General features: G+C 37.2%; 1 protein-coding gene across 13 annotated transcripts in view; it reads left to right on the forward strand.

Annotated features, from left to right (window-relative positions):
• Positions 1–22,006, forward strand: part of DLG2 (discs large MAGUK scaffold protein 2) — a 2,236,304-nt gene that overhangs the window by 31,788 nt on the left and 2,182,510 nt on the right. The window lies entirely within an intron of this gene.

Consider the following 22,006-nt stretch of genomic DNA (forward strand, 5'->3'; position numbering starts at 1 on the left):
AAAAATGTCAGGTTGTAAACATACTACTCTGTGCCCATCACTTATCACCTTCTATTGATACAGTTCATTTATGTATCTCCCATACCAATCATTCTTTGATCCTATAAGCACTGCTAAATCAATGACTCCACAGTTTTATTTTTATGATCTGTTAGCAACCGTAAGTCTTAAGGTCCAGCTGAAAATAACATGATTCATTGCTATAATTAATCATTTTGTATACATCTTCAATTTCTTTGTTGTCTGTCCATCTGCTGGCAAAAACCAACCTCTCATTAAACTTATTTCTGTCTATTCCATGTCTGCCCTATGCCAACTAAATGAAGCTGGAGAAATATATACAACCTTGTTAACTGGTTCCACTTTAAATTATGACCAAAAAGCTAACTGTGTTTCTTTGGACAGTTCACTTTCTTGTTCCCAGGGAGAGCATTTCATATCTTTTCTTCCACTTCAAATGCAGTACACTGAACCTTCTTCAAGTTTAGCTGCTGACCTTTCTTCTTATGTTATTGAGACAATAAAAACAATCAAAAGAGAGCTTCCTCCTCTTTTCAGTATTTGATCTACCTATATCTGTATCTATGTGTTTTGTCTTTTCTTTTATTAATGTGGATAGACTGTCTCTCCTTTTATCTAAGACTAAATCCTCTTCTTGGATAGAGTATTAGTGTCCTGGAAGGTAGCAGAAAGCCTTCTCAAAGAAAGTTTAATTTTGAATTTGTTTACAAAGAGAAGGGAAGAATTAAGGGACTCAATCAAGGATGGAAGCACTTGGAGACTAAGAACAGTGGGAATCTTGAAGGAACAGGGAAAGCATGTGAACTATTAATATAACACAAATAGAACTATAATTATTAGAAGGGCTGCTTGAGAGGAGCTATGTCTTTAGGAAGAAGATATCCACTGTCAAACCACCACCCAGCAAGGAGAGAGCTGGATAAAGAACATCCCAACCACTTTTTCCTCCCTTCCCTAGTCTTCTGCTGGTTACTATTAGTGGACCCCAATAGAAAGCCAGGGGACAAGGGGGCTGGGTGACAGAGTCTGTTAGGGTCAGCTTCCCAGGACACAGTGCAGGGTGAATAGGGGAAGAAAGATGACCTAGATGGGCAAACAGAAGATTCATGCCATGTTAGGTCTAGATTTTTCAAATCTAGACAAGAATCAAAGAGTATGCTGTTGTAATTATTCCTCCTTTCTTTGCAATTGATACTTACCTTTCTATTCACTTACTCTTATTAGCACACAAATGTCTCCTCTTAAAAGGAACATTTCAGAGTAAGGGTTAAGAGTATGAACCCTGGAGCCAGATGGCCTAGGTTTATATCCTGGCTCCTCTGCCACTTACTACTTGTGTGACTCTGAGCAGATTTTATCACTGCTCTGTGCCTCAATTTCCCTGTCTCTAAAATAGGGATGGTAGCAAAAGTACCCACGTCATAGGGTTGTTGTGAGGATAAATAGTGTTTTTATGGTTGATTGTATTGTTCAAACTTTCTTTTTTATTTTTAATTTATTTTTTATTGGAGTTGATTTACAACATTATGTTAATTTTGTCTGTACAGCAAAAGTGACTTAGTTGTACACATATATACTACATTCTCCTTGTCGTCTCCATCTCAGTAAATGTCTTCGTTGTTTTCCCAGAAAGCTAGGAGTCATCATGGGTTTTTCTTTTTCTTTCACATTCTAATACAGTCCATCTACAAGTTTTGTTGCCAAATTTTCAACTTAAGTCTGGAATCCTACCAATTCCTACCATCTCCAGTATGCCATTGTGGTCTCAGCCACCTTAGTCTCTTTAATCTACAGCAGTAGTTTCCTGACTGATATCTCTTTGTTTTCCTTCTTGGCCCAGTCTGTTCTCTGCATAACATCCACAGTGACCTTTTGAAACAAAAGATCATTTTATCTCACTAATTAAAAACCCTCCACTGGTTTTCTGTCACTCTCAAAGCAGAATTTAAACTCCTTATCATGACTGTAAGGCCTTATATAATTTGACTCCTGGCTACCTCTTTCACCTCTTCTATAAACATTCTCAATGTTGCCTACTCCCCTCCAATCATGTTGGCCTTGAACTTTTCCTTGAATAAGCTTTCTGCTTTAGGACATTTGTACTTGCTATTTCCTCTGCCTGCAAATGTTTGCTTACTTTCTTATTCGTCCAATTGCTGTCCAATTGCCCTTTCCCAAACCCCTTCTCTCCTCCCATTGCTTATTTTTTTTTATTACTTTAGTGAATTTTTCTTTATCGTACTTGCCAACATATATTTATTTGTGCTACTTACTTCTGATCTTTGCCTCCAAACTATAATGTAATCTCTTTGCGGGCAGGGATTTGGTTATCTCATTCACTCCTCTAATCCCAATGCTTACTCAAGTTTATGGAGTATAATAAAAGGTAATATAATTTGGTGCGTGAAGGAATAGCTAATTTACTGTTGATGGTCAACTTTCAAATTTTGGCAAGATAACTGCATTAACTTTTTCTTTGTTTTTGCGTTTTGTTTAAAGTCAAAATCGTTAGATTCTTAAGTGAAAAGTACTGTGTGGAGAAAGATATTCATTTAAAAGAGCCTTTTGCATTTGCAATATTTTATAGTTAATACATTGGGGATTTTGCATTTGTTTTCAGGGTTTTTTGTGCCAAGAGCTCAGGGCATCGAAGAATGTGATTTAAGAGGTCAGAAAAGTACATTAGGTTAATTATGCTACTGCATTGTCAGGCAATCTCTTGGAATTTGCTGTGTGCAGTGATCAAAGCAGCATCATTTAAAATCTCTAGACCTATTAAAACATGCAAATTTTACTTGTTTACATGTCTTGCTCTTTTTTGAGGTTACTGCTAATAATATGAAAGAAATTTATGATCTTTACTATGAAAATTTAACAATAAAAATATGGATTTATATTAATAATATAACTTAGTTTCTAGTATTTAAGGTAGAAGACCTCTCAGATACTGTTTTCCTTTCCTGTTTTGAGAAATATAAAAGTACCACTTAAAAATGTATTTACTGATACTGTTATCCTTTATGATGTATTTTCCCAAGATTTTCATTAATGTATTTGTTAAATGAACAAATATCTATGGAGCACCTGTGTGTGTCAAACACTGATGTAGATGCCTGAAAGGTATCAGTGAATGACAGGCGTTCCTGGTCTCACAGAACTTAGAGTTAAGTGGCGAAATATCAGTAGTATACAGACATAACACAGAGACAAATAGGCAGGGAAAGGTGGTAGAAGAGTACCATGCAGGAGGAGAGGGGGCGTCCCAGGGGACCCAGTGGTGGAGAATCCACCTGCTAACCCTGGAGACAGAGGGCACCACGGGTTTAACCCCTGGGTTGGGAAGATCGCCTGGAGAAGGAAACGGCAACCCACTCCAGTATTCTTGCCTGGAAAATTCCATGGACAGAGGCGTCTAGAAGGCTACAGCCTATGGGGTCACTGAGTCAGAGACTGAGCAACTGAGCATGCACTCACGCCATGTTCTCTATAGACTTATGTTACTACTGTGTGTGTTCATGGAAGAGGAGAAGGGTTAGTATTAAATATAGTGGTTAATAAGTCTTGTTTGGGAGGGCGTTTGAGTGAAGACTTGAAGGGGTTGAGGGGTTGAGTTCCCATGTGGCTCTCTGCAGAGGAAAGAGCAGGTGCACAGGGCTGGGGGGTAGGAATATGCATAGATTGTCCCGGAATAGTGGGATCCTGTGTGATGGACCCAGTCACTCTTGACTGAGAGACAGTGATAGGAAATGAGCTTGGTTATGGTAAGAGGACAGATCATGGAGGAGGTTGTTGGTCATTATAAAGACTTTGACTTTTACTGAATGATGAATCTGTTGGAGAGTTTTGAGATGATACGATCTGACTTATACTTAAAATGATTAATTTTGCACGTTGAGAACTGACAGGATGCAAGGAAGAATATGGAAAAGATGAAATCAGAGTCCATTGTAGTATTCCAGGTAGAGATGGCTGTGGTTTAGATCAGGGTGTGGCAGCAGGAAGAGTGGTGAGAAGTGGTTAGATTCTAGATTTTGAAGGTAGCCCTAGTGAGATTTGGTAATAGATTTGTGTCAGGAATGAGAAAAATAGAAATATTAAGGAGGAATCTTTTTTTGTTGTTGTTGCCTGAGCATCTGGAGAAATGACATCCCCGTTTTCAGAGATGAGGATGTCTAGGAAAGCAGCATATTTGGTGGGTGGGGTGGAATATCAGGAGTCAGATTTTGGAGGTGTGAAATTTGAGATTCTTACTAGACACCCATGTGAATATATTTTAATTTAACTTTTAAGCCTTCTGGAATTGATTTATCAAGACAATTTCTAATGTGACAGAAATTAAGATACAAATAGATGACTCTTGAAATTAGAGTTCTTGACTGAAAATAACAAACACTATGTAACTTATGTAGAAAAGGGATTTATTGTAAAGATATAAAGTATCTTATAAGAACTGTAGGAAGGCTGGAGCTCAGACTCAGAAAATAGGTAGGAACCATAAATGAGAAGCACAGTCAAGATCAACAGAAAAGAGTGTTCAGAGGATACTAGCTCTTTGCCTGCTGCCGCCAAGTCGCTTCAGTCTGTGCGACCCCATAGCCCACCAGGCTCCGCCGTCCCTGGAATTCTCCAGGCAAGAACACTGGAGTGGGCTGCCATTTCCTTCTCCAATGCATGAAAGTGAAAAGTGAAAGTGAAGTCGCTCAGTCGTGTCCGACTCTTAGTGACCCCATGGACTGCAGCCCACCAGGCTCCTCTGCCCATGGGATTTTCCAGGCAAGAGTACTGGAGTGGGTGATTATACTGGATACTGGAGTGGGTGCTGCCTACACCAGTGATTATTAGCCATCATAGAGATAGACTCTGGCTCTTTAATACTCATCACTGTACCTTATACTCTTCATTCTGCCATAGCCATCATAAGCTCTTTTTGACCATCCCAGTACCCAGTGCTCATATGTGCTCAGTAGTATCTGACTCTTTTTGACCCCATGGACTGTAGTCCACCAGGCTCCTCTGTCCATGGAATTTTCCAGGCAAGAATACTGGAATGGGTGCCATTTCCTTCTCCAGGGGATTTTCCCAACCCAGGGCTCATAGATGTTTCCCCTGTGTCTCCTGCTTTGCAGGAGGATTCTTTACCCATTGAGCCACAGAGAGGCCCTATCATGGTGCTAGTGATAAAGAATCCCCCTGCCAATGTAGGATATGTAGGAGATCCAAGTTCCATCCCTGGGTCAGGAATTTCCCCTGGAGGAGTTAATGGCACCCAGTATTCTTGCCTGGAGAATCTCATGGACAGAGGAGCCTGGCAGGCTACAGTCCATAGGGTCGCAAAAAGTCATACATGACTTAAACGACTTTGCAAGCACAGTACTACTGAGTCACTATATGAAGATTAAAAGCCCTTGCTTGGTTATGAAATATGTAAATATAGCTGTGACTTGATAAGATAAATATTTAATCTCTTCCCCCCCTTCCTTATTATACAGATTATAAAACCCTTGGAATCTCCAAACTAATGTGTCCTTTTGTTTGTTAATGAAATGATGGATGGCTGGAGACTCCTAGATAGCCTCAGGATGGGGGCTGGTTGCTAAAGGAACCTGTCTTCAGACTAGAGGGCTGGGATGTTCAGCCCTACCCCATGACCTCTGGAAAGGGGAGAAGGGCTGGAGATTGAGTTCAGTAACCAGGTGGTGCTAGTAGTAAAGAACCCACCTGTCAGTGCAGGAGATGTAAGAGATGCAGGTTTGACCCCTGGGTCAGGAAGATCCCTGTAGGAGGACATGGCAACCCGCTCCAGTGTTCTCGCCCGGAGAATCCCATGGACAGAGGAGACTGGCCGGCTACAGTCCACGGGGTCGCAAAGAGTGGGACGTGACTGAGTGACGTACCGTGCACATGCCAGTGGGAAATGACCAATCAAAGATGCCTGCGTAATAAAGCCTCCATTGCTGTTCAGTCACTCAGTCGTGTACGACTCTTTGGTGACCCCATTGACTGCAGCACACCAGCTTCCCTGTCCTTCACCATCTCCTGGGGCTTGCTCAAGCTTATGTCCATTGAGTTGGTGATGCCATCCAACCATCTCATCCTCTGTTGTCCCCTTCTCCTGCCTTCGATCTTTCCCAGCATCAGGGTCTTTTACAATGAGTCAGCTCTTGGCATCAGGTGGCCAAAGTATTGGAGCTTCAGCTTAAGCATCAGTCTCTCCAATGAATATTCAGGATTGATTTCCTTTAGGATGACTGGTTTGATCTTGCTCCAAAGCCTCCATAAAAGTCCCTAAAGTACTGGCATTGGAGAGCTTCTGGATCAGTGAATATTGTGGAACTGAGCCCTTAACCTATGGGATCTGGATTAACTCCAGTAGATAGTGTCAAATTGAATTATAGGACACTGGTTAGTGTTCAAAGAGAATTGGTGAATTGCTTGGTGTGGAAAACTTGCACACGAAGTCTAGAAATATTTAGTGTTGAGATAAGGGGAAAAAATGGAGTTTTTTTTTTTTTTTTCCTTATACCGACACTCTACCTTGAAAAAGACCTGAAGTTTGCTTGTCGAAATGAATTTTGTAAGGATGGCAGCTTGTGAGTCATGAAATAAGTGGTAGAAGGATGGTTATCTGAAGTCAGACAAAAAATTGTAATATTGGTTGTGGATGAAAGTGACTTATAATGCATGCAGTGAATTGAGGTAGCTTATAGAAGTTTGAGGTGTGTGCATATGTGCATTTTGTATATTCCTAATTGGACTGATACATTTGGGTGCAGTTTCTTTCATTCACTCCTGTTTCTTTCAGAGAAAATTGTGGTGGGCTTCCCGGAAGGAAGTTACGAAAGGGACTTGAGTGGGATATAACTTCTTGGTTATTTAAAGAAAGGTTGATATATAGGTGGCAAGGAGGAAAATGTGGAAATTGAGGCAAAAGAAGGAGAGAAAATCAAACAATCTCTACCTGGTAAAAATGTGGGAAATTTTTTAAAAGATGGAACTTTTTGAAGAAATACAGATTTAACATCTTGGGGGGGAGATTTTTATCGTTCTTTTTCTTTTTCTCATTGTGTGTTTTGCACAGATCTAAAAGTAATTTCATTGTTGAGTACCTTGAATATGCAAGGTGTTATTCTAAGCTCTTACAAGAATTATTGATAAGTCTTAAAACAATAATGTTCAATAGATTCTGTTATTTTCCAAATTTGATGAAAACTGTAAACTTCTAAGCTGAGAAACTCAATGAACCCTAACAGAATAAACACAAGGAAAATCACAATAAGGCACATTATAAATTGCTAAAAAGCAGTGATAAAGAGAGAATCCTGAAAAGTAGCCAGAGGAACAAAAACACAGATGTCTTGTCAGAAACTGTGTAAGGAAGAAGACAATGCAATGACATGTTAAAAATTGATGAAAGAAAGAAAACTGTCACACCAGAATTCTTTATTCAATAGAAGCATCCTTCAAGAATGAAAGCAAAATAAAGATATATTTCAGACAAACAAAACCAATTTTGGGAGAGTTGATTGTAAGCAGACTTACACTGTAAGAAAACTCAAAGAAAATTCTGTGGGAGGAAGGCAGGTAATACAAAATTGAAATTTGGATCTGTGCAAATAAACAACAAAATATTAAATGAATGGGAAAAAATTTACCCCTTATTTCAAAATTTCTTTAGAGATAATTGATCATCTAGAACAAAAGTCATAGTAGTATATCAAGTAATATATAACAGTAATACTATGGAAGACCATAGGAAGGAATTGGAAGTAAACCATTGTAAGTTTTATACTATATTGGAAGCGACACAATAATATTTGAAGATAGACTGTGATAAAAATGTATATTGTAAAATTTAGGGAAACCACTAAAATAATAAAATAGATATAGCTAATAAGCCAGTTGTGAAGATAAAGTAGATTTCTAAAAATACTTAGTAATCAAAAATGGAACATGAGAAGAGAGAAAAAAAGCATCTGAGAAAAGATGCTGAATGGTCTAGTGGTTTTCTCTACTTTCTTCAATTTAAGTCTGAATTTGGCAGTAATGAATTCATGATCTGAGCCACAGTCAGCTCCCGGTCTTGTTTTTTTGCTGATTGTAGAGAGCTTCTCCATCTCTGGCTGTGAAGAATATAATCAATCTGATTTTGATTTTAACCATCTGATGATGTCCATGTGTAGAGTTGTCTCTTGTGTTGTTGGAAGAGGGTGTTTGCTATCTACTCTCTTAGAAAATTTCAATTATACAGTTCAGTGTTATCAATTATAGTCACTATGTTATACATTAGATGCCAGCACCTTAATCATCTTATAGTTGAAAATTCATAACCTTTTACCAATCTGTTTCCTCCCTTCCCCTCAGAAACCTGGAAACCACTTTTCTATTCTCCATGTCTATGAATTTGACTTAAAAAAAAACAGATTCTGTATATAAGTGATATCATGTAGTATTTTATCTTTCTCTGTCTGGTTTATTTCACTTAGCATAATGTCCTCAAGTTTTATCCATGTTGTCACAAACAGCAGAATTTCCTTCTTTCTCATGGCTGAATAATTACACATACAACACATCTTCTTTCTTCATTAATCCATTTATGGATTAACACTAATGTTGTTTCCGTATCTTGAATGCTGTGAATAATGCTACAAGAACAAGAGAGTGCAGTTATCTTGCAGGTCTCCTGTTCTTATTTCCTTCAAATACATACCCAGAAATGGGATTGCTGGATTATATGATAATGCTATTTTTAATTTTTTGAGGAACCTCCGTGTTGTTTTTCATAGTGGCTATACAAGTTCACCTGCCCACCAATAGTGCCCAACGGTCAGAGTTTCCCTTTTCTTCATATTCTTGCTAAAACTTATTTGTCTTTTTGCCAGTAGCCATTCTAACAGATGTGAGGTGATATCTCATTGTGGTTTTGATTTGCATTTCCCTAATGATTAGTGATGCTGAGTACCTTTTCATGAACCTGCTGGTCTACTGTATGTTTTCCTTTAAAAAATGTCTATTCAGTTCTCTGCTCATTTATAAAAAATCAGATTGGTTTTTTTCTATTGAGTTGTTTGAGTGTCTTATATATTTTGGGTATTAATTCTGTACATGATATACAATTTGCAAATATTTTCTCTCAGTAGGTTATGTTTTCATGCTGTAGATTATTTTCTTCACTGTGGAGAAGCCTTTTAGTTTGATGTAGTCTCATCTGTTTATTTTTGTATTTGTTGCCTTAGGTTGTTGTGTCAGATCCAAAAATCACTGCCAAGATTAATGTCAAGGAGCTTACCCTCCCTGTTTTCTCCTGGGAATTGTATAGTTCCAGATTTTAAACTTTAGTCATTTTGAGTTAGTTTTTGTATATGGTGTAAGGCGGGGATCCAGTTTCCTTTTTTTTACACGTGGCCGTCCAGTTTTACATTTACTGAAGTGATTATCCTTTCCTCATTGTGTATTTTTGGCTCGTTTGTCCTTACTATTACCATTTGGTTTGTTTTTCAGCTGTTTGGAATTCCTTTTTTGCCCCCTTCTTCTCTTTATCTCTGCCTTTGTGACTTGATAATTTTCTGTAGTGCTGTGCTTAGATTTATTTTTCTGTCCTTTGTGTATCTATTATAGGTTTTTGGTTACCATGAAGCTTATGTAAAATATCTTATAAAAGTTCTATTTTAAGCTGATAACAAGTTAAAACATATGCAAAAATCCTGTTTTTTACTCTCAGTTCAGTCGCTTAGTTGTGTCTGACTCTTTGCATCCCCATGGACTGTAGCACTCCGGGCCTCCCTGTCCATCACCAACTCCCAGACTTCACTCAAAATCATGTCCACTGAGTCAGTGATGCCATCTAACCATCTCATCCTCTGTCATCCCCTTCTCCTCCCGCCTTCAATCTTTCCCAGTATCAGGGTCTTTTCCAATGAGTCAGTTCTTCACATCAGGTGGCCAAAGTATTGGAGTTTCAGCTTCAGCATCAGTCCTTCCAGTGAATATTCAAGACTGATTTCCCTTAGGATGGACTGGTTGGATTTCCTTGCAGTCCAAGGGGCTCTCAAGAGTCTTCTCCAACACCACAGTTCAAAAGCATCAATTCTTTGGCACTCAGCTTTCTTTATAGTCCAAATCTTGCATCCATACATGACTACTGGAAAAACCATAGCTTTGACTAGATGAACCTTTGTTGGCAAAGTAATGTCTCTGCTTTTTAATATGCTATCTAGGTTGGTCATAACTTTTCTCCCAAGGAGCATGCATCTTTTAATTTCATGGCTGTAGTCACCATCTGCAGTGATTTTGGAGCCCCCAGAAATAAAGTCTGTCATTGTTTCCATTGTTTTCCCATCTATTTGCCATGAAGTGGTGGGACCAGATGCCATGATCTTCATTTTTTGAAAGTTGAGTTTTAAGCCAGCTTTTTCATTCTCCTCTCTCACATTCATCAAGAGGCTCTTTAGTTCTTCACTTTCTGCCGTAAGGGTGCTGTTATCTGCATATCTGAGGTTATTGATATTTCTCCCAGCAATCTTGATTCCAGCTTGTGCTTCATCCAGCCTGACATTTCACATGATGTACTCTGCATCTAAGTTAAATAAACAGGGTGACAATATTGACTTACTCCTTTCCCTATTTGGAACCAGTCTGTTGTTCCATGTCCGTACTAAATGTTGCTTCTTGACCTGCATATAGATTTCTCAGGAGGTGGTAAGGTGGTCTAGTATTCCCATCTCTTGAAGGATTTTCCACAGTTTGTTGTGACCTACACAGTCAAAGACTTTGGCATAATCCCTAAAACAGAAGTAGATGTTTTTCTGGTATCTCTTGCTTTTTCGATGAACCAGCGGATGTTGACAATTTGATCTCTGGTTCCTCTGCCTTTTCTAAATCCAACTTGAACATCTGAAAGTTCATGGTTCACGTACTGTTGAAGCCTGGCTTGGAGAATTTTGAGCATTACTTTGCTAGCATGTGAGATGCGTGCAATTGTGTAGTAGTTTGAACATTCTTTGGCATTGCCTTTCTTTGGGACTGGAATGGAAACTGACGTTTTCCAGTCCTGTGGCCATTGCTGAGTTTTCCAAATTTGCTGGCATATTGAGTGCAGTACTTTCACAGCATCATCGTTTAGGATTTAAAATAGCTCAACTGAAATTCCTTCACCTCCATTAGTTTTGTTTGTAGTGATGCTTCCTAAGGCCTACTTGACTTCACATTCCAGGATGTCTGGCTGTAGGTGAATGATCACACACCATCATGGTTATCTGCGTCATGAAGTTTTGTATAATTTTGTATAGTTTTGTATAGTTCTGTGTATTCTTCCCACCTCTTCTTAATATCTTCTGCTCCTCTTAGGTCCATACCGTTTCTGTCCTTTATTGTGCCCATCTTTGCATGAAATGTTCCCTTGGTATCTCTAATTTTCTTGAAGAGATCTCTAGTCTTTCCCATTCTAATGTTTTCTTCTGTTTCTTTGCATTGATCATTGAGGAAGGCTTTCTTATCTCTTCCTGCCATTCTTTGGAACTCTGCATTCATTCTCTTTTGTTCTTGTTCCTTTTTGCATCTCTGATGGAGTGAATTCCATTGCCCTGTCTTCAAGTCTGCTATTGAATCCCCGTATTGAATTTTTCAGCACAGTTATTATATTCCTCAGCTCTATGATTTCTCTTTGGACTTTCGTTACATTTTATATCTCTTTGTTGGAATTCTTAACTTTGTTCATGAACTGTTCCCTGGACTTTGGTAAGATCTCTATAAACATTATTTTGACTCTTTATCAGGTATATCACTTATCTTTTTTTTTTTTAAGGTCTGTTTCTGGAGTTTTATCTTGTTTTCTGTTTGGAACATATCCTTCTGTTTCTGTATTTTCCTTGACTTCCTGCGTTAGTTTCTGTGCATTAGATAAACAGCTGCCTCTCTCAGTCTTAATGGAGTAGTCTCATATAGAAGATGAACCTTGTCATTCAGCCTGGCTCTTAGCTCTTGATTGAGTCTCAAACCTTTGTGATTGTTGAAACTGCTTTTGTTTTTCTTAGTGGTTCTCAGTAGAAGAGAATATGCTGAGAACAGTCAGTGTCCCAGAAGTGAGAATCTCAGTTTCTAGCTGTAAGCTGATTAGAATCTGAACCCTCTGACAGCAGTTTTCAATGTGTGCAAGTAGATCTCTTGCAGGGAAGCACTGGGAAATGGGCATTTCTCTTTGCTCCCTTTGTCCAGAGCCCAGGGGAATAGTAGATTAAGAATTTCTGTTGTGTTTTCTGCAGTCCTGTGGGACCCACAAACACAGTCCCTGTTGTTCACCAGAGCCAGGAAATCAAAGTGTGTATCTCTTGCAGCAGTGTAAAAGCCAGCGTGCCAGATGTGTACAAGCTCCTTGCAGAGTGATAATGGTGATTTGAAGCTGGCTACAGGAAGAAGGCAGAGTGCTGTCTGCTGGCTTCCCAGGTCTCTGGTGAGGAGCATAGTCTGTCCCTAGATACACACTAAATTACAAGTCTGACCCTCAGACAGCAGTTTTTCAAGTATGCTTAAGGCCTCTTTCAGAAAAGACTGGGAAATGAGCATTTCCATTTGCTTTTTATGCACCGAGCTATGGGAGAATAACTGATTAAGATGTGTTTGTTTATTTGCTATAAGTTCTTCGGAGCCTGGAATTGAAGCCTCACTGGCCACCAGAGTCAGGTGATTAATGGGTAAGTCCTCTGGCCACAGCTGTAAAGGCCACATGCCAGATATGTGCACAAGTTCCTTTCAGGGAGATACTGGTGACCTGATCAATGTGACTTTCCCCCTCATTTTCCCAATATGTGGTAAGCACTCAGCTAGCTTTTGAATGTTTCAAAGGGAATTCTTCTGTGTGTAGGTATAGATTCATTGTGTCCACTGGAGAAGGTGAACTGAGGAGCCTCCTATGCTACCATCTTAGATTAAAACCCTTTTGCCCATTTTAAAATTAGGTTGTCTGTCTTCTTATTACTAATTTTTAATTGTTATTTTCCATTTTGGGTACAAGTTTTTTTCCCGATGAAATAATTGCAGATATTTTCTGTGGTCTTTAACTTGTCTTTCACTTTTACAATGGTGTGCATTAAAGGTGGTTTGTGGTTTTAATTGTGTAATTTATTGAGTTTTTCTTTAAAGACTCATGTATTTGGTATCATATCTAAACACTCTTTCCTAACCTAAAATGGTGAATGTTTACTTTCTTTTAGACATTTTAAACTTTTATTTTTAGCTTTTACCTTTAGGTATGTGATCCATTTTGGTTTTTGTTTGTTTTTTTGCTTTTGACTGCACTGTACTTGTGGGATCTTAGTTCCCTGACCAGGAATTAAACCTGGAGCCCTAGCATTGAGAATGCCAAGTCCTAACTAGTGGACCATCAGGGAATTCCCAGGTCTGTGATCCATTTTGAGTTAAGATTTATGTATCATGTGAAGTAAGGATCTAATACCTTCCCTCCCCCATCTCCCTTTTCCTTATGGATTTCTAATAGTCTCAACTCCATTTGTTGAAGACTGTTCTTTCCTCATTGAATTGCCTGGACACCTTGTAAAATAGACATCTATTTTATTTCTTGGAAGAATGAAACCATATACTCTGGTCTTTTCTAGACCTTGACAACTAATTTTTCAGTTTAGATTTCAAAGGCTTTTCTGTTTCCAGATTATGATGTCTCTAGGAAATACACAGAAAGTCACAACCACATGATTATTTAAATAACAATTAATTTTGTCAACTAATTGGAAAAAGTGATTGTTATTTTTGACCTGCTGCTGCCGCTGCTAAGTCGCGTCAGTCGTGTCCGACTCTGTGCAACCCCATAGACGGCAGCCCACTAGGCTCCGCTGTCCCTGGGATTCTCCAGGCAAGAATACTGGAGTGGGTTGTCAGTTCCTTCTCCAGTGCATGAAAGTGAAAAGTGAAAGTGAAGTCGCTCAGTCGTGTCTGACTCTTACTGACCCCATGGACTGCAGCCCACCAGGCTCCTCCGTCCATAGAATTTTCCAGGCAAGAGTACTGGAGTGGGTTGCCATTGCCTTCTCCGATTTTTGACCTAGTCATAAGAATTTAGACTCTAGAATTCCAATATTAAGCTAATATTCTACTTAAGAGCAAAGCAAACCTATTTATATTTATTCAAAGGATTATTTATTTGAAGTCCAGAGCAATACGATTGTGTGAATATATATATATATACACACACACACATTTACTTGACTTGGCTGTCTTTCAGGTAGATAATATCTCCTATGTGTACTTTTTAGATTTAGTTTCTAATACATAAACTTGTGATGTCATGCACTATGTTTGTGAGAACAGACTGATTTATTTCTTATACACTGGTTCTCTCACAGCTGTATTACTGCTAACTCATAGTTGTTGTTCAGTTGCCAAGTTGTGTCCAACTCTTTGTGACCTCATGGACCACAGCACGCCAGGCCTCCCTGTCCCTCACCATCTCCTGGAGTTTGACCAAGTTCATGTTTATTCCATCAGCGATGCCGTCCAGCTCTCTCATCCTCTGATGCTCTCTTCTCCTTCTGACCTCAATCTTTCCCAGCATCAGGGACTTTTCCAATGAGTCGTCTGTTTGCATCAGATGACCAAAATACTGGAGCTTCAGCTTCAGCATCAGTGCTTCCAGTGAATATTCAGGGTTGATCTTCCTTAACATTGACTGGTTTGATCTTGCTGTCCAGTGGACTTTCAGGAGTCTTCTCCATCACCAGAATTTGAAGGCATCAATTCTTGGGCAGTCTGCCTTCTTTATGGTCCAGCTCTCTCAACCATACGTGATCACTGAGAAGACAATAGCCTTGACTACACAGACCCTTGTCGGCAGAGTAATGTCTCTTTCAACACACTGTCTAGGTTTGCCACAGTCGTGTGGCAACTCATAGTACCCTGGCTATAATTTTATCCTTTTTTTTTTCTTCTTAAATGTTCTGTTTCATTTTACTTTTAATATTGTTGAGGCTCGTAAAAAAACTTCTCCCCATTACCATACCAGAGGTTTTTTTTGAAAAGGTTTAAGATTTTGAGATTTGAGAAACCTTGCTTTTTTGCTGGAGTTGGTTTTCTTTACATCTACTAGCTTCAGTGTTTAAAAAACATTTAATATATTTACCTACTTAAAATAGTTATGCCAAGTTTTAAGCTTCTATTATATACAGTTTGCTGTTTAGTTTTTGCTTTTCAGTGAATTTAATCATCTAATAAAATGTATTTTTTAAATCTCTCTACTGAGATAATTGTAAGAGAGAATGTACTTTGTAGTGAAGCTTTGTCCGAAGTTAACTCATTTATAGAAAATTCTGAAGGCTGTACTGTGATACTGTGAGGCTTTTTCTGTTATTTTGCTGTCATTCTGATTACTTGGTGCACATGGGTGGGCTTATAATATTTAAGTTGTTAAATCTCATCAGCTGTCCAGTTCATCACATCTGCTACCACATCTGTGCTCTAGATTCCCTTAGGCTTTTTAATTTTAGAGAAACAATTCTTAGTTAGAACATTAATTATACAAAAGGTAACATAAAACTGTTAGTGTGAAGAAGTGCTTTAAGATCAAAAGGCCTGATGACATGTTTATAAAATTAAATTTGCAAACACTAAAAAGATCTCATGGAAAATAAAAACCAATTTGACTTGTAAAGAACAACAATTTCAGACTGATATAATATGCTATTATGAGATGCCTGGGAAGTTATAAATTATTAAGAAACCATAACATAATCTTGTTTAAAAGTAATTTTGATCAATTACAGTGGTTTTCAAAAATTGAATATTTTAGAATCCTGGAGTCAGTGGGTGAGTATGGACAGTGATAGGGAGAATGCTAAACCATGAGAAGCTAGGTTTTCCATCTAAATTTTAACTGGAGTAGATCTTCTTGGCTTTTACATCATGAAATTTTGTATACATGTAATAGTAAATGCACAGTGAAGAGACTTTTTATTTGATTTTCAGAATATTGCATGAGGTATCCACATAATTCCTATTTCAACAACATGTCAATGTAAATCTTACCATTAAGTGAACAACAAATTGTTACAAAATTATTATGTGACAACTCATTATCATTAGTTTCAAGAGTTGCTTGCTGGATATTTTAGTTAGGTTAATATAAATATCTCATATAGAACAACTTGAAGTTACTAATGATAGATTTGTATAAAAGGTATACTTAAGAATTTAAGAATTCTCTGATGTAATTTAAACGTACAGTCCTGGAGTTGGCTTGCTAATGTCTTATTTAGAATTTTGGTGTCTATGCTTATATGTGAAGTTAGACTATAATTTTATTTTCTCATACTGTTCTTGTCCAGTTTTTGTGCTAAGTTTTCGCTGGCTTCATAAAGAATCAGGGAAACTTTATTTTCTGTTCTCGAAGACATTTTGTACAGAAAGAGGAAATTTTTAGTTCCCTGAAGGTGCAATAAAACTTGTTTGTGAAACCATTTACTATGGTGTCTTTGTACAAAGAAAATTTTGTGACTTCTTCTTCAGTATCCTAAAATGGTTATAGGTCTGTTTAAGTTGTACTTTTCTCTTTAGTTAAAGTAAATTCTTTTTTTCGAGGAAATTGACCCCTTGTCCATGTTTTCAAATTTATTGGCTTAAAGTAGTTCATAGTGTTCTCTTATGATCTTAAATCTCTCCTTCTATTGAAGTCTATTTGTTATTTCTAGTACTGTTTATTTTTGTTTTCTCTCATCTTTTTTTGCAATCAATATGATTAGAAGTTTGACAACTTTATTATTCTTTTCAAAGACATATTTTTTGCTTTTGTTAATCTGCTGTTAGTCTTTGCTTTTTCTATTTTATCAAATTTGATTCACATTCTTAGAGTTGAAATCTTGGCTAATAGTTTTCTGAGTTTTTCCATCTCTAACATGTTTGTTGGAACTATAAGTTTCCCTGTTAAATTCACTTTATCTGCAACCCACATATATTCATTCATACGTCATGTTAATTGGTAGATATTTGATATATCTGTAATGAAGTAGAAATTTAAATAATGAACTGTATAATTTCTGTGTAATTTAAGGTAAAATTTTAAGGTAATTTAAAGTTGACTTTTTCTCTTTGATCTTTAATTTTATTGCTTTATATTCTTTCTGTGCACTAACTTTTGTTGTTTCCTATTTGTTGAGAGAGATGATTGTAATCTGTTATGTGGATAATTTTTGTGACTGCTTAATGTGAACATGAAAGGAGTATTTTTCCTTAACACTGTCTTTTATATTCCTCTTCTCTTTTGTATGTAGTTTCCTTCACATATCATTTGGTATCTTTCAGCTTATCAATGTCAATTTTTTTTTTTTTTAATGTCAATTTTTTAATCTGAAAATGTTTTAATTTTATTATAGAATGTTGGTTTAGCTAGGATTTCTAAAATCCTTACTAAAAAGGAGTCCTTGTTTAAAAAGTCCTTACTAAAATCCTTACTAAAAAGGAGTCCTTACTAAAAAGTCACCTAAGGCTTAATTTTAACCTGGTTGAACTTGCAGCCTTCTCTAACCTCAGCTGTATCTCCCACTTCCCACCTCACTTGTCTTAATTTAAAAATAGCATTTATTATAGTAATATATTATGTATTTTATATATTTTCATGTTTATTACTTATCCTCTGAGACATTATATTTTTTAAAATTTATCCTCTGCGTGAAGGCTGGGGTTTTAATGTGTCATCTGATATATTCTAACACTTAGAAGAGTATCTGGCACATAAAAGTATATGGGTAAAAAGTACTTAATAGTAAGCACTGATTGACAGAAAAAGTAGCTTAGATTCTGGGTTCATATTGATTTTATGTTTTTACTTGTAGGTATTATTCTTTTCCTGTCACCAGGAGGTAGGCCCTGGTAAGGCAAGAATTGTTTGTTTTGTTCACTGCTGTATCCCCACGGCCTAGAACAGTGTCTGGCATTCAATAAACACTAGTGAATTAATGAAATGATAATTAGGTTTCTTTTTGTTTACTTGTTTTCCTTTTGCATTCAGTGTGTCTTTTCTGTGAGTTTGCTCTTAGCCTTTTTTTTTATCTTAAATTATCTTCAGTATTGCATCTTAGTGATGTATCAGAAAAAAAAAAAGGATTTCTTTAAAAATTTTTTGCATAGGACTCATTTGCTTCCTCAATCTGATCTTGTTTTTCATCGATTATGGCAAATTCTTATCTATCATCTATTCAGTATTTGCTTTCTTATTTTCTTTTGGAACTCCAATTTAAATAGACATATATTGCCTTTTTCATTCTATCCTCCGTGACTCTCATCCTTCTGTTTGTGTTTTCTGTTTCTTTATTGTGTTGCATGCTGAGTAATTTTCTCAAGCCCATCCTCTCATATAATAATTTTCTGTTCAGCTGCATCTGATCTGATTAATTCATACATTGAGATTTTAAAATGTTGGTGATTTTTTATTTCTTTCTAGAAGTTTTTTTTTTTTAATTAATTAATTTATTTTTTATTAGTTGGAGGCTAATTACCTCACAACATTTCAGTGGGTTTTGTCATACATTGATATGAATCAGCCATAGATTTACACGTATTCCCCATTCCGATCCCCCCTCCCACCTCCCTCTCCACCCGATTCCTCTGGGTCTTCCCAGTGCACCAGGCCCGAGCACTTGTCTCAAGCATCCCACCTGGGCTGGTGATCTGTTTCACCATAGATAGTATACATGCTGTTCTTTTGAAAGTTTTTGTTTTTTAAATTACTTATTCTTTATCATGAATTCTGATGTCTTCTTTTAAAAGTTTGTTTTTATTTCTTCTTTCATCTTTTAAAATACACCCAAGAATATTTTTTTTTTTAATCTCAGATTGTTTTATTTTTTTCAGTTTTTTTTTTTTTTTTTTGGGGAAGGGTAAAAATTGTCTTATTTGTTATGTCTTCATTTGTTTTTACTCATTTGTTGACTCTCCACTATGGTGAATCAAGTCCTTATATGACTTGTGTCCTTTTATCAGCAGTTGCTTTTTCCATGAGAGTTACATTTATTGTAGAAATAGCTCTAGAGATGAGTTTTACTTTTGTTGGGTGCTCTAGGAGTCCTAATGATCTGAGGTCAGTTTTTAAAAATTACTTGGTTTGGGAATTTTGCTCCTCATTAATGTGCAGGATTAGACTTTTGATTTCTCACGGGAGACTTCCCCTTTCTCATCAGCACTCAGGGTGGTAAAATTCTCATCACTTCCTTGGGTTGGAAGCTTTAGGCTTTAAAAAAAAACCATTTCATGAATAGGAGACTTTGACTTTTTAATAAAGGAAATTTCTTTTCAAGATCTTGCCTCAGTCCCTGCATAGGCATTGAAATCGTGACCCCAGGCTTTTGGATTATATTTATCTGGGTATGGTTTTTGCTTTGACTACTTAAGTCACCCCGTCTATAATTATTGTTATGACTTGAGTTCCCTCTCTTTCTCTTATGTTGGGATTTCTTCTTCTTTTAAAAAAAATTTTTTTTAGCTTTGATATATCCTTAATATCTGGGAACTATATTTCATGCAGCATTTCATATATCTTTATAGGTGGAATAAGATTTTCAGTTGCTCAATCTGGCACATTATTACACTGCAGGTCTTGAATAGGAATGCCATAGTATTGAAACAAAAAATTTAGAAATTAAATGGAAATCTGAATTTCCTGTATTTTCCTACTGTTATGTGCAACATCAACACATTAGTTTTAGCTAAACAATATCATGTGTCATAAAATTACTATTATTAATTTGCATGTTAATGTTTTGTAGCTGTATGTATTTTTAATTAGTAGATTTCTATAATTTTATTTATGAAGGAATCACATGCATAACATTTTGTCTAATTTTGTTGTACTTAGATTGAATTAAATATGAGTATTTAAATACACATTGGAGGTCAATTATAATTATTTTTCATTTAAAAGATCTAAATCTGAGAAATACTGCACTAATTGTGATGAAAAAATTTACATTTAGAGACATTTGTACTACATTAAACTTTGATTTTTCTCTTAACTCTTACTGATAATTGTATATTCATCTTTTTGGGTAACATAATGGCTTAGTCTTTACTCTCTCATATTTCTATACTATAGCAAATTTGTCTTTAATGTATACACTGATTAGTATATACAGTATATCTGGTATTTACATGTATTAATATTTTACTGCATCACTAATGTCCCAGAGAAATGAGCACTGATTTTTGCAGAATTTTTGGGGAAAGTTATTCAGAACACCAGTTCAGTTCAGTCAGTCATGTCCGACTCTTTGCGACCCCATGGATTGCAGCATGCCAGGCCTCCCTGCCCATTACCAGTTCTCAGGGTTTACTCAGATTCATGTCCATTGAGTCGGTGATGCCATGAAACCATCTCATCCTCTATCCTCCCCTTCTCCTCCAGCTTTCAGTCTTTCCCAGCATCAGGGTCTTTTCAAATGAGTCAGTTCTTTGCATCAGGTGGCCAGAGTATTAGAGTTTCAGCTTCAACATCAGTCCTTCCGATGAACATTCAGGACTGATTTCCTTTAGGATGGACTGGTTGGATCTCCTTGCAGTCCAAGGGGCTCTCAAGAGTCTTCTCCAACACCACAGTTCAAAAGCATCAATTCTTTGGTGCTCAGCTTTCTTTATAGTCCAACTCTCACATCCACACATGACTACTGGAAAAAACCATAGCTTTGACTAGACAGACCTTTGTTGGCAAAGTAATGTCTCTGCTTTTTAATATGCTGTCTAGGTTGGTCATAATTTTTCTTCCAAGGAGCAAGCGTCTTTTAATTTCATGGCTGAAGCTACCATGTGAAGTGATTTTGGAGCTCCCCAAAATGAAGTCTGTCACTGTTTCCATTGTTTCCCCATCTATTTGCCATGAAGTGATGGGACCAGATGCCATGATCTTAGTTTTCTGAATGTAGAGTTTTAAGCCAGCTTTTTCAATCTCCTCTTTCACTTTCATCAAGAGGCTCTTTAGTTCTTCTTTGCTTTCTGCCATAAAGGTGGTGTCATCTGCATATCAGAGGTTATTGATATTTCTCCTGGCAATTTTGATTCCAGCTTGTGCTTCATCCAGCCTGGAATTTTGTATGATGTACTCTGCATGTAGGTTAAATAAGCAGGGTGACAATATACAGCCTTGACATACTCCTTTCCCAATTTTGAATCATTGTTCCATGTCCAGTTCTAACCTTTGCTTCTTGACCTGCATGCAGATTTCTTAGGAGACAGGTCAGGTGATCTGATATTCCCATCTCTTAAAGAATTTTCCACAGTTTGTTGTGATCCACATCCCACAGTCAAAGGCTTTGGCATAGTCAGTAAAGCGGAAGTAGATGTTTTTCTGGAATTCTCTTGCTTTTAGATCATCCAGAGGATGTTGGCAATTTGATCTCTGGTTCCTCTGCTTTTTCTAAATCCAGCTTGAAATCTGGAAGTTCACAGTTCACGTACTGTTGAAGCCTGGCTTGGAGAATTTTGAGCATGACTTTGCTAGCGTGTGAGATGAGTGCAATTGTGTGGTACTTTGAGCATTCTGTGGCATTGCCCTTCTTTGGGAATGAAAACTGACCTTTTCCAGTCCGGTGGCCACTGCTGTTTTTTCCAGTTTGCTGGCATATTGAGTGCAGCACTTTCACAGTATCATCTTTTAAGATTTTAAAGAGCTGAACTGGAATTCTATTACCTCCACTAGCTTTGTTCATAGTGATGCTTCCTATGGCCCACTGACTTTGCATTCCAGGATGTCTGGCTCTAGGTGAGTGATCACACCATCATCATTATCTGGGTCACTAACATCTTTTTGTATAGTTCTTCTGCGTATTCTTGCCACCTCTTCTTAATATCTTGTGCTTCTGATAGGTCCATACCATTTCTGTCCTTTATTGTGCCCATCTTTGCATGAAATATTCCCTTGGTATCTCTAATTTTCTTGAAGAGATCTCTAGTCTTTCTGCATATCAGTTATACTTCACCTCCCCCAGACATACTGATAATGCAC

This window comes from Cervus canadensis, chromosome 29, assembly GCF_019320065.1.
Source record: "Cervus canadensis isolate Bull #8, Minnesota chromosome 29, ASM1932006v1, whole genome shotgun sequence".
Classification (NCBI taxonomy): Eukaryota; Metazoa; Chordata; class Mammalia; order Artiodactyla; family Cervidae; genus Cervus; species Cervus canadensis.